A 12183-nucleotide genomic window follows, 5' to 3' on the forward strand; every position below is an offset into this window, starting at 1 on the left:
GCAGTGGACTTCCTAAGTCGCCATGACCTCCATCCGGGGGAGTGGGGCTACACCCTCAGGTGTTTCAACAGATCAGACTTGATTGCCCCGGATTGGCCCCGAAGAGCGTGGTACGCGGCTCTTCTGGACATGTCCGCAGAGGACCCTTGGCCTATACCATTAAGAAGGGATCTTCTTCAACAAGGACTGTTTGTCTACCCGGATTTACGGTGGCTTCGTTTGACGGCATGGAAGTTGAGAGGAACATCCTAGCTCACAAAGGGCTTTCCAAAAAGGTCATTGCCACTATACTGCAAGCCAGAAAACCTGTGACGTCAAAACACTATCATCATATCTGGTGGAGATATGTCTCTTGGTGCGCGGAACGCACATATCCCTCTGCAGAATTCAACTTGGGAAGGTTCCTATGGTTCCTGCAGGCTGGAGTGGATAAAGGTTTACGTCTGGGATCCATTAAGGTCCAGATTTCAGCTCTTTCCATCTTCTTCCAGAAGAAGTTGGCTCTCTTGCCGGAAGTTCAGACCTTCTTGCAAGGGGTGCTTCACATACAACCTCCATTCGTGCCGCCTACGGCACCTTGGGATCTGGACGTAGTGTTACGTTTTCTAGAGTCCTCCTGGTTTGAACCTCTGACGACGGTAGAAGATAAGTACCTCACGTGGAAAATGGTGATGTTACTGGCCCTGGCTTCTGCTAGGCATGTCTCAGAATTGGGGGCCTTGTCGTGCAAAAGTCCGTACTTGGGTGGTCATTCCGAGTTGATCGCTAGCTGCTTTCGTTCGCAGTGCACCGATCAGGCAAAAAACCTGCACTTCTGCGCATGCGTATGGGGCGCAATGCGCATGCACAACGTACTTTCACAACAGCTGATGCAGTTTCACACAAGGTCTAGCGACGCTTTTCAGTTGAACTGCTGGCCGCAGAGTGATTGACAGAAAGTGGGTGTTTCTGGGAAGTAACTGACCGTTTTCGGGGAGTGTGCGGAAAAACGCAGGTGTGTCAGATACAAACGCAGGCGTGCCTGGGATAACGCAGGCGTGGCTGGCAGAACGCAAGGCGTGTTCGTGACGTCAAAACAGGAACTAAATAGTCTATAGTGATGGCAAGCTAGGAGTAGGTCTGGAGCTACTCTGAAGCTGCACAAAATTATTTTGTAGCCGCTCTGCGATCCTTTCGTTCACACTTCTGCTAAGCTAAGATACACTCCCAGAGGGCAGCGGCTTAGCGTTTGCACGGCTGCTAAAAGTAGCTAGCGAGCGAACAACTCGGAATGAGGGCCTTGGTCTTTTACGAGAACAGAGCGGAGCTCAGGACTAGACAGCAGTTCCTGCCGAAGGTGGTCTCTGCGTTTCACTTGAATCAACTCATTGTGATTCTGTCCAGTTCTGACACTTCTGCTCCTCCGGAGGCTTTGGATGCTGTGCGAGCCTTGAAAATCTATGTCAAGAGGACGGCTCGGATCAGAAAGACAGATTCCTTGTTTGTACTCTGATGCGCAGAAAAACGGTTGCCCTGCTTCTAAGCAGTCCATTGCTCATTGGATTAAGCTTACTATCCAACAGGCCTATACGTTGGCAGCCTTACCTTTTCCACAGTCTCTGAAGTTTGATACCCTGGCCAAAGAGGATACCCAGTTTGGGCAGGCGATGCTGCAGATGTCTCCGCACGTTCCCGCCCATTCTGGAAGCTTTGGGACATCCCCATCATACTAATCTGTCCCCAATATACCTTATGGATGCTAGAGAAAATAGGAATTTAAATACCGACTGATAAATCCTTTTCTCGTAGTCCATAAGGGATATTGGGCGCCCGCCTCTGTGCGGTGACTTTCTGCAGGTTCTCTGTTATGTGTTCCTGTTCAGCTGTTGCTGTGAATGTTGCCAGATGTTGCTGGCTAAGTTTTATGTTGCTGTGCTGGTGTGAAAATCTCACCACACTTATTGTTGTTAAGTTCCTTCTCTCAAGTATGTCCTTTCTCCTTCGGGCACGGTTTTACCTATAACTGAGCTGTGGTAAGAGGCATAGAGGGGAGGAGCCAGCACACCCAGTTGAAGAAATTTAAAGTGCACTGGCTCCTTTGGACCCATCTATACCCCATTGTACTAATCTGTCCCCAATATCCCTTACGGACTACGAGAAAAGGATTTACTGGTAGGTATTTAAAATCCTATTTTTTCACGATGATTGTGGAACTAACTATCATCTTCTAGAAGGCACTATCTTACTGTGTAGTATTATTATTGTTAATGAGAATAAATATAACCCTATTTAGAGTTGTTACAGTGTGTCCGCTGCAGAGTGTATATGGAATTAATGAAGGCTGTAAAAGGAGTTCCCATTCACATGCTGTTCCAGCGCCAGGGCTGGAGACCCAGATTATTGGATGCACAGGCTGATGGAGGCCTATACGCAGTTTTCTTCTAAGTGCATGTATGAAATTGTCTAATAATCATGGTGTTAATTTCAGTTGGCCCATTTTCGGACTTCAGGGTTATATCTGAGCCGTATGAGCTGCAATCTAGTGCTTAGTGACCAAATATGATATTGTATTGTGTATGGCTAGCATTACTTAGGTAATGTATATCAATGTATTTTTAGAAACTATGGGCCTTATTAAGCTTGGATTGGAGATGCGATGTGATCGCATTGTCCCGATCGGTGGGCCAGTGCGCACACGCAGGGCCTGTTCTGCACATGCTGTGAAATGTGATCGCATTGCATTGATGCGAACGCCTTTGCCTGATTGACAGTCAGAGAGGTTTGCGGGGTGGTTGGAGGTGACGATGCAGCATTGCAGGGGCAAAAACAGTGGTGGGTATGGGCTGTTTTCGGGGTAGCCGCATGATGTCACATGCGGCCACTGCGATGGGAAAGATGGCCACGCTGTGCCTGCCTTCGCAGCCAGGCTGCGCAGGCAGGGGTCGATCCTAGTTTGCTGCGATCCGCGATCTAATTGAGATGCGATCGCAATTAGATTGCGATCTCAGGGCTGGGTACTTAGCATGCTGGGCAGCCCCCAGCATGGAATCGGCAGCAGTTGCAGTTTTTTTTAGCAAAACTGCATTTGAAGCTGAATAAGGTCCTATATGGAATTATGCAACTATATAAGGAGATATATGTTTAAGACGTGGTATATGGCTTTCTGAAAGGTTTTATTTTAATTTCCTTCTAGTAATTTATTTTGCATTCTAAGGGGGGAATCTAATTGTTAGCACCATGAGCTGTATCTCCTGTGCGCCCAACAAAGTTTTTTAATTGTTGCACCTGTCAAGTGCGACCAGCTACCAAGGCTGGCATTTAACTTGCACCTCCCGGGGGTGGCGAGCTTAAGTGTTCACTTTTCGTGATCGCGCCCATTAGGTTAGTCTATTTTAGCTGCTTTATGTGGCTAAACCTGACACTAATGGGCATAATAGGTGCCATAAACAGCATCAATTGAATATCACCCCAGCGATCTCCCGTTACTGTACAGTAGGTGGGAGATCGGGCGGCAATAACAATTGAATTTCCCCCTGATTGTGTTCCTTGAATTGTGAATTTTGTTTACTTAAATAGTTATGGGAAGCTCAATATCTGTAATCCCATTCCAATTGAAGAAATTATACGTTCCACATTCTAGTGCTAGAACAGCCTCTCTGGGATCAGACTGGTGTCTTGGGAGAGTGGGCGAGGTACAACTCTTGTCTGGTCTTGTCACAGTGGAAAGAGATTTTGAATAAACACTCATACCATACTGTGACAACTAAGAGCCAAAGAGCCATCTCTTTCATTCCTAGGTGCTTCTATACTCATTAAGGTTCAGGACAAAAATGACAAAGACATAATTTGTCAAAGAATAGAGTAAATCAGCTAATTTAAATGGCAAAGACTAACAAAGTACATTGTATGATGAATAAATAGTTCTTTATTCCTTATATTTAATTTAGTTCATATAATTTAGGATGTGTAGAATGCAGGCCAGCTCTTTGGATAAGATTTGTTTAAGAGGAATTAATGTAAATATGGGTTAATAATGTGTTTGTCACACACTAGGTTGCTGAAATGTATGTAAGAAAATTCAACCAGATGTACAAAAGAATGAGACCAATACACTATGGATAAAAATAATTTATTTATTATAGGGCCTAATATCACTTGAACATAATTCATAAATATAGGGTTAGGAAACCTTCCATGACCACATCACAATGTTTATTAACAATGTGACTAAGGTCAGGGCAGCCATCAGAAATTTTGGGGCCTGGGACTGCCAGAATAGACAGCCCTCACCCTCCTTCCGCTTCCCTTGTGGCCCCCACAGTTTACCGTTCTGGGAGCCAATTGCAGGACCTCAGGTGGCACCTCTAGGCATGATTGCGGCATGCTGGGACATCAGCAGCAGCAAAGGGAAGGAGTCTGGAGCAGGCAGCTGTAGAGACATAGCGCTGACGGCATTTTAAATTTGGACCTGGTCGTGAGCCAATTGCAACTTGTGGACCGGCAGCCAATCAGGAGCTACCAATGCGACCATCCTGATTGGCTGCAGGTCTGTGAGCTCCGATTTTCTGATGGCCGGCGCCAAATTAAAAATGCCTCCTGCGCTGTCCCTCTATGGCTTCCTGCGGTTTTGTGACAATCTACACTGTTGCAATCTACATGGCCAGGAATCCAGTCCCAGTAGCCCCCCTCCCCTTGTAGCGGCCTTGACCAAGGTACTGGACAGCAGTGCAATATACAGTACTTTGCCAAAGGGGTTATGGAACTGACAGGTTAAACAATTGAGTCTGTTTGTAGATCTGAGCTGATTGCTATATTTTTGTATAATATGTCATGGTGTAGGGCAGTGGTTCTCAATCCTTTTTGAATCACGGCATCCTAGAGAATCCAAAAAATTTCACGGCACCCCTAGGCCAAAAGTTTCTTATTGAGAAATTTAGAAAGAAATATGTAATTAAGCAACTTGTGTTTATCATCCTTAGGTTTAATTGCGTTGGGTATGTGTGACTGGCGGTCAGAAGACCGCTGGTCACAATACCGACGCCTGGATCCCGGCAGTTAGATGGCCAGCGGGGGTGAGCGCAACAGAGCCCCTTACGGGCTCGGTGGCATGCTGCGCTTGCCAAAGGTTCTGTTCCCACTCTATGGGTGTCGTGGACACCCACGAGTGGTAATAGGCCCTGTTGGTCGTCATGCCGACCGGCGAGATTGTCACATGCCGGGATCCCGGCATCGGTATTGTGACTGGCTATCTCCTGACCGCCGGTCACATGAATGTATCCCGTTTAATTATGTGGTGATGGACAAGATTTGCTTCGGTTTGTCCACATATTTTATAATTGACAGCCACCAGCACTGGTTTTGCATATTACATTGACCATAAATATTTTTTAATTGGTCCTGGACCACCAACCCAGGGTATCCCTGCAAGTGTCCTGAGGCACCCCCGGGTGTCACGGCACACAGTTTGAGAACCACTGCTTTAGGGGATAATGGCGAGTGTAGTTTTTGGCTTATTATAGGTAGGTACATAAAGAGTGTTTGTGTAATCCCTCCAGACAAGATTGACTCTACATAAAGATAAATCCACTGTGATAGATTTATGGTTTTGTTTTGTTTTTTTAAAGTGTTAAAAGTGCAGAAATGTAACCCCTCTCTCATGTAATTGTTTGCTAAATACATGCTAACAGAATGTAATTGCCATTTACCTATACTGAACTGCCTTTACCAGAAATTTGCAATTTTCAGGGATGTTGAATATGTGCAGTCTTTTGTCTACAGTTGTCACCTACTCTACCACTGTACTACCACGTTCTCTAGCGACATCAGTAGTGCTGCAAAATGCTGTTCTCACAGTCACCTCTAATGATGATGTGTTTGTGAGTTGCCTGTAGGGAACCTACCATTAAATAGTGTGTAAAAGCAGGGCTGTTACATCTATTTTACCTGATCCTATGACTCTACTCTTCTAAAAGACTTTTGCATGCCCAGCCTATTAGATCACACAGTGGCACAGCATGCACCCACACAGCACACTCATTCCTCATCCAGGGAAGGTGATCAGTCACTGTATTGAAATCTCGAGTGAATGGCTTCTCCCCCCTACCACACCTTAGTACAGGATGTCTCTAAACATAGCAGTATCTGACATATTTTGCACAAAAAGGTCTCTTGTAATCCTATACATTCACCCTTACATCACCTTTTGTGTTGGCTTTCTCAGATCCTTCTCCTATGATGAGTGCTAAGTTTTAGACAATTTTTAAATGGATGTGAATAAGCTTCAGAAGATGTATTAATAATATCCCCCAACCCCTCCCCCATGAGACCATAAGGGAGATGTATCAAACCTTTGAGAGAGATCAAGTAGAGATATTGCCAGTAGCAACCTTATTGGCTTCTAATTGTCATTTTATAGACTGTGCTAGATAAATTATAAAAGTTGTCACTTTCTCTTGAAGATTTCATACATTTACCTAGTTTGGTTGCTGTCATGAAAATTAAGGGTTCTCATTTATATTGAGACCATTTTTGCAAAATATGCTGGCGTCTTCAGGAGATTTGCGAACATGTACAGGGCTTTCCTGTGCGATAATAGCAGTCGTTGGTAAAAAAGCCGATATTTTAATAAATCAAAGGAAGAGTAACCCAAACAAAATGAATGAACAAGGAGCCACATAGCTTTTTGAAAGTTCAGCTGGGCGGATTATTTTTGCCTAGTTTAGTGGCAATTTCCCATTAGGCAAGGGAGGCACATGCCTAGGGGTGGCACTTATTTGGGGGCGGCACTTGGATGCTTGTGTTGGTACTGTCAGCCCAATAAGTATCAGTAACTGCAAAATATTTCCACGTACTGTGCCATATGCCATCTTGAATGGAATGTAAATGGGAAGGACATGCAAACTGTAAGCTGTCCTACTAAGTAAATATGTATACATAATTAAAATGTCATAATTTGTGATTATTTATTTAAATTAAATTGGTTACCATCAAATAAGGGCTTATAACCAATCAACAAAACAATAAAATTAGACATGCAGGTGGTGGCCATTACTGTTGTGCCTAGGGGCGCTCTCACCCCTAAATGCGCCCCTAGCCTAGCTGTTATTTAATTGACAAATTATTGTTGTATCTCTGAATATGTATATGCATTGTGTATCAGTGACAGAGCTGCACTGTGGCTAAAACCAGGCCCTGGCATTTAAAGCACACAGGCCCACCTTGGTGTCAGCATCTGTAGGAATGTTTTAGGGCACAATGCTGAACACAGAGAAGGTCACATCTGTGCACATCAAAGCAGAGCTAAAACTTGTTGATGACCTGTGTACATTAAGATCATTGGTGCCCCTCATGTGTTAAGTAGAAAGAGCGTGCGTCCCAAAAAAGTGTGTGGTCTCACTGGGAAGGGGCACGGCCACACAATAGTAAACCCAATTCAAACTATGCCACAGAGTAGTGCAACCTTACTTACATTGCACCAAACAGTAGTGTCCTTTTAGAGCCTGATAAGGGTGTTTACCCTGTAAAAAAGCCCATTCATGTTTTCACACAGTAGGGCTCATTATAACACGATATGCCACACAGTAGGTCCCCTTATAACAGGTTATGCCACACAGTAGTAGTGTCTCTTACACATTATGCCACACAGTAGTAGTGCCTCTTATAGCACATTATGCCACATAGTAGTAGTACCCTTTATAATTTATATGCCACACAATTGTTGTGCCCCTTATAACACATTATGCTGTGCAATAGTAATGCCCCTTATAACACATTATACCACTCAATAGTAGTGCCCTTTATAACATATTATGCCACACAATAGTAATGCCCCTTACACTATATGCCACGCAGTAGTGCCACTTACACATTATGCCACATAGTAATCCCCTTATAACACATGTAAGTAAATATATTGGAACTCAAACGAGATGCTGTCCAGTGTTTCCAGCCACCGGCATCTGAAGCTATCGTCCGTCCATGGCCCACATCAGCCGAATCAGCGTCCCACCCCCACTCTGTTCATTCATACACTACATGGCTGTGTCACGATACGGCTGCGCACTGATTTCAGAATCAACTCTATTTGGGTTGATAGTCCATATTAATGGTCCTTGTCTGTGGAAACGTTGGGGTGCTGCAAGTTGCTGAGAGTAGCAAAAAGGTAGACTCACCAGTGCCAGGGATGATGGAGGAGGCCAGGGGAGAGCAGCCATGACAAGCCCCTATGTGTCCTGCAGTTGCAACCAGTGGATGACGTCGGGATCAAAGGTTGGTTCAAAGTGGGAGAGTACCCCAGCTTACAGCACTTCACCTGCCGGGACCTCATTTGAAGCACAGACATGAGTAGGATGGAGTCACCAGGAGGGCTGTATTCTGCAGACAGACACAGTGCTCCATAGAAGCGTGTCTGCCTGCAATGGCTGCCAAGCCACCCACCCCCCAGAATCTCTACCTGCTGAGCACAGTGCTGGGAGGCAATGCTGCTCTGGCAAGCCTGTGAATGGGCAGACTGGCCCATCTGGTCATCGTCCCTTCTGGCATTTGCTGGAAGTTCCAGATGGCCAGTCCGACCCTGATCAGTGACATGCAGTCAGGGGAGACAGAGCCACACCTTCTATAATCCGATATGTTGATTATAGTAATACAAAGCCGATATTTATATCTCCAATTCTGTATAATAAATATATTCTTTACATTTTTCTTATAATTTTAGCAGTGAAAACCTAGCCAAACCCAGAAGAATGTCCAAAGGACACGCCGGTCGGCATTGCAGCAGTGAAAGTTAGCCAGATGCAGCGGCAGCGAGGGGTCCGTCCTCAGGACACTTCACCCTGTGTGATGACACCAGCTGCACTACCCAATTTACGGCCCTGGTTTTACTTGCAAGCTTTGTTTTAGAATCAATCTGCATACTAAATGTAGGCCTCAATTACAGCTCCAAGCCCTTGCCATAAGGACAAACTCTGGTAAATAAACTGTAGGCATTGTAAAGTGGTCTGTGTGCAAATCACCACAGGACTTTTTGAAATTGAAAGATGGCTCAGTGCATCATTGCCCCACCCCCTTGGACGAGGCAATACTAGCCAGTGCCTCCTAGCCATTGACCTCACCACACAACACTATTGTGTATGGCATACAGAGTTGCTTTCAGAAAAATGTAATGACGCATGTCATACTACAAGTGTTGTTTAATATTCGTGCACTCAGGGCCTGATTTGGATTTGTACGCAGACCCAATGATTTACACACAAATCCAGTGGTTAGTTGTTTGTGCATGCTCATGTGAAGTACGGGTCTTGTGATATCGCTCGCAGCCCCCCTTTGCCACAGCATGATTGACATGCTGCAAGACTTTTTGGGGGGAAGGGGGAGTGGAGCGGGGATCACATTCAGCACTGTTCTTCAAAACGGGGGCATGTTGGGCCCAGGCTCTGCACTGTTGGTTGTAGACTTACTGGACTTTTCTGTCCCGATCCTAGAGCCAATCTGAGTAAGCGTCAGCTTACGCAGACTGACCGCGATCTGCTACCATTGCGAGTTGTGACCGATGGTCACGATGATCGAGGCCTGCGCAGCATTCGGGTCTCGCAGGTGCATGCAGGAGGCATCTATCAACTACAGACATCTCCTGCTGATTTGCATTTACCGCTTCCTGTCTGGCCCTCGGCTACACAGAGGGCCTAATTCAGACCTGATTGCTCGCTAATGTTTTTTTTACAGTCCTGCGTTCACATAGTCGCCGCCCACCGGGGAGTGTATTTTAGCTGTGCAAGTGTGCGATCGCATGTGCAGCCGAGCGGTAGTTTCTGAGTTGCCCAGAACCTACTCAGCCGCTGCGATCACTTCAGCCTGACGTCAGACACCCGCCCTGCAAATGCTTGGACATGCCTGCTGCGATCACTTCAGCCTGACGTCAGACACCCGCCCTGCAAATGCTTGGACATGCCTGCATTTTTCCAAACTGTTAGTTGCCACCCACAAACGCCTTCTTCCTGTCAATCACCTTGCGATCGGCTGTGCGAATGAATTCTTCGTAAAACCCATCGCATAGCAACGATCTGCTTTGTACCCGTGCGACGTGCCTGTGCATTGCAGTGCATACGCATGCGCAGTTCTGACCTGATCGCAGCGCTGCAAACAAAACTAGCGTGTGATCTGGTCTGAATGACCACCAGAGTGTAAGTACCTTTTGTGGGCTGAATAATAATTATGTGAATGCATCTTATCCAGGGCCGGCCCCAGGTCTATTAGGGCCCTGTATTCTATTTCCTAAGATAATTTCAATATATAAGAATGAGAGGGGTAGCATGCATTAAGTGGGGCTGCCAAAAGAGATTATAAAGCTAGGTATATACTATAGGATTCTGACCAATTCAAACCGACCCCAACAATCCTAAAAGTGTCCGATTTACGGCATGCACACTACCCGATATTCAGTTAGTTCTAAATTATCCTTACTTATTTCAAATCCTCTCGTTGATTAGTGTCTCCGTACAGTTTACAGCAAAATTTGACCGAAGTATATATGCACATTTCTGAATGATACCAACACAAGTGAATTACATAGTGAGTTAAGCTCCTTCTAGAATTGGAGCAAAAATTACCATTTTTTGACTGACTGCTGCGTACACATTATGTAATTATTGGCCATTTTGGTTGGATATAGCCATATTGCCCAATTTGTCTTGTAGTGTGTACCCTGCTTTAGTCTACTATATCATTTCTTATTGATTAGAGTAAAGCGTAAATAAGATGAAAAGTAGTTTGCAGGAATATGACCTCTTTGTTCATTGGGAGGATTGCCATCTAGCAACAGCTAGGGGTCAAACAACCACATACCTGGTGGTTGCTCTAATAAACACGATTCTCTGAGGATCGGAAGGTCTCCAGTAGTGTTTTACAAAGGTATAGCTGTTAGACCAATGGGCAGCTTGCATTAATGTCTGTAGTGACAGCGGTTTTGTCGCAGAATTGGCGGCAGTGCCACAAATGGAATGACTCTCAAAAAGTGAGGTATCTGTTCCTGAGAGCTTCAGCGATGCTTCTGTCATGTTTGAAAAATATCAAGTACTGTACACACTTGACAGTTTGAAGCTTATTGGGAATTTATATCTCTCCAGGGCCCCCAATTATCATGTCCTGAAAAATGACAGTTAGGAGCTGGTTGGCTGGTACTTTATCACCGTGCTATGTATCACTCTCCAAGGCTTGATAAATATGGGCCCAGATTTGATAAATCTCCCCCATACTGGCATCTCTTGATGGTGTCATGTCTCCTGGCACTCCAGTAAAGCAGGGAAGAGACATTTCTTGGGACCCGCTCTGCACATGCTCCTGGTACAGACTTATGTTACCATCTTATGCAGTTGAGAAAGACGGCAAAAAAGTCCACCTCAGCCTAGTTTTCTCCTCACCAGGACATGCTTTGATCACATGCTTTTCATATAAATACAGTAAAATTAAAAATGCGAGAAAAGACCATAATAGACCCCCAAATTATGTTAGTTTAACGTTCAACATCAATGAGAGATCCCCTATTGTTAATGTACAAGTGTATTATCAGAGATATGCCTATTCCAGCATTATTTTCTTGGAGATGCTAAGTGCGTTACTGACCCCTTTAACTCCTTGACTGTTGGGTCAATAGGTCACTTTAGTGATGGCCATCAAAGGCTGTACTATTGATGGTCGATGGCTTTAAACCATCAATAGTTAGCCATTGATGGCTGATTGTTTTGCTTGTGCATTCCTCAGCCATCAGACAGTCCCAACGAGGGACGCCGACAGCTCTGCTGGGCCCTGGTACAGGGTAGGGCATGGTCAATGGAGGGAGGTGTGGCCAGACAAAGCATGGAGAGAGAGGACTGACTGCTGCTGCAACTACCTCTCCCCCCTGCCCAGCACACAGCAGCGTGTGTTGGGCTGGGGAGAGAGGCTGTTGCAGCAGCAGTACCTCCAACAAGCACGGGCCCATGCAAAGAGTACCCGCTCACCCCCCTCTCTGCCCAACTTGCCCCACTGATATCGGCATCGGAGCCGCGCCATCTATGGAGGGACAAAAGAAACACTTGCCCTCAGCCCTAGACCATCGATGGTCGCAAAGCCATCCCTAGTTCATTTTTCTCGCTGCCTCCATCCCTCTGTTTGGATATGTGCTCTCTTTGGCCTCTCTTTGGATAGGTGCTCCTGCTTACTTTGAGGTAT

General features: G+C 45.5%; 1 protein-coding gene across 4 annotated transcripts in view; it reads left to right on the forward strand.

Moving 5' to 3' along the window:
- The window catches only part of MYO1D (myosin ID), a 341746-nt gene that overhangs the window by 220995 nt on the left and 108568 nt on the right, over positions 1–12183 (forward strand). The window lies entirely within an intron of this gene.

This window comes from Pseudophryne corroboree, chromosome 3, assembly GCF_028390025.1.
Source record: "Pseudophryne corroboree isolate aPseCor3 chromosome 3, aPseCor3.hap2, whole genome shotgun sequence".
Taxonomy (NCBI): Eukaryota; Metazoa; Chordata; class Amphibia; order Anura; family Myobatrachidae; genus Pseudophryne; species Pseudophryne corroboree.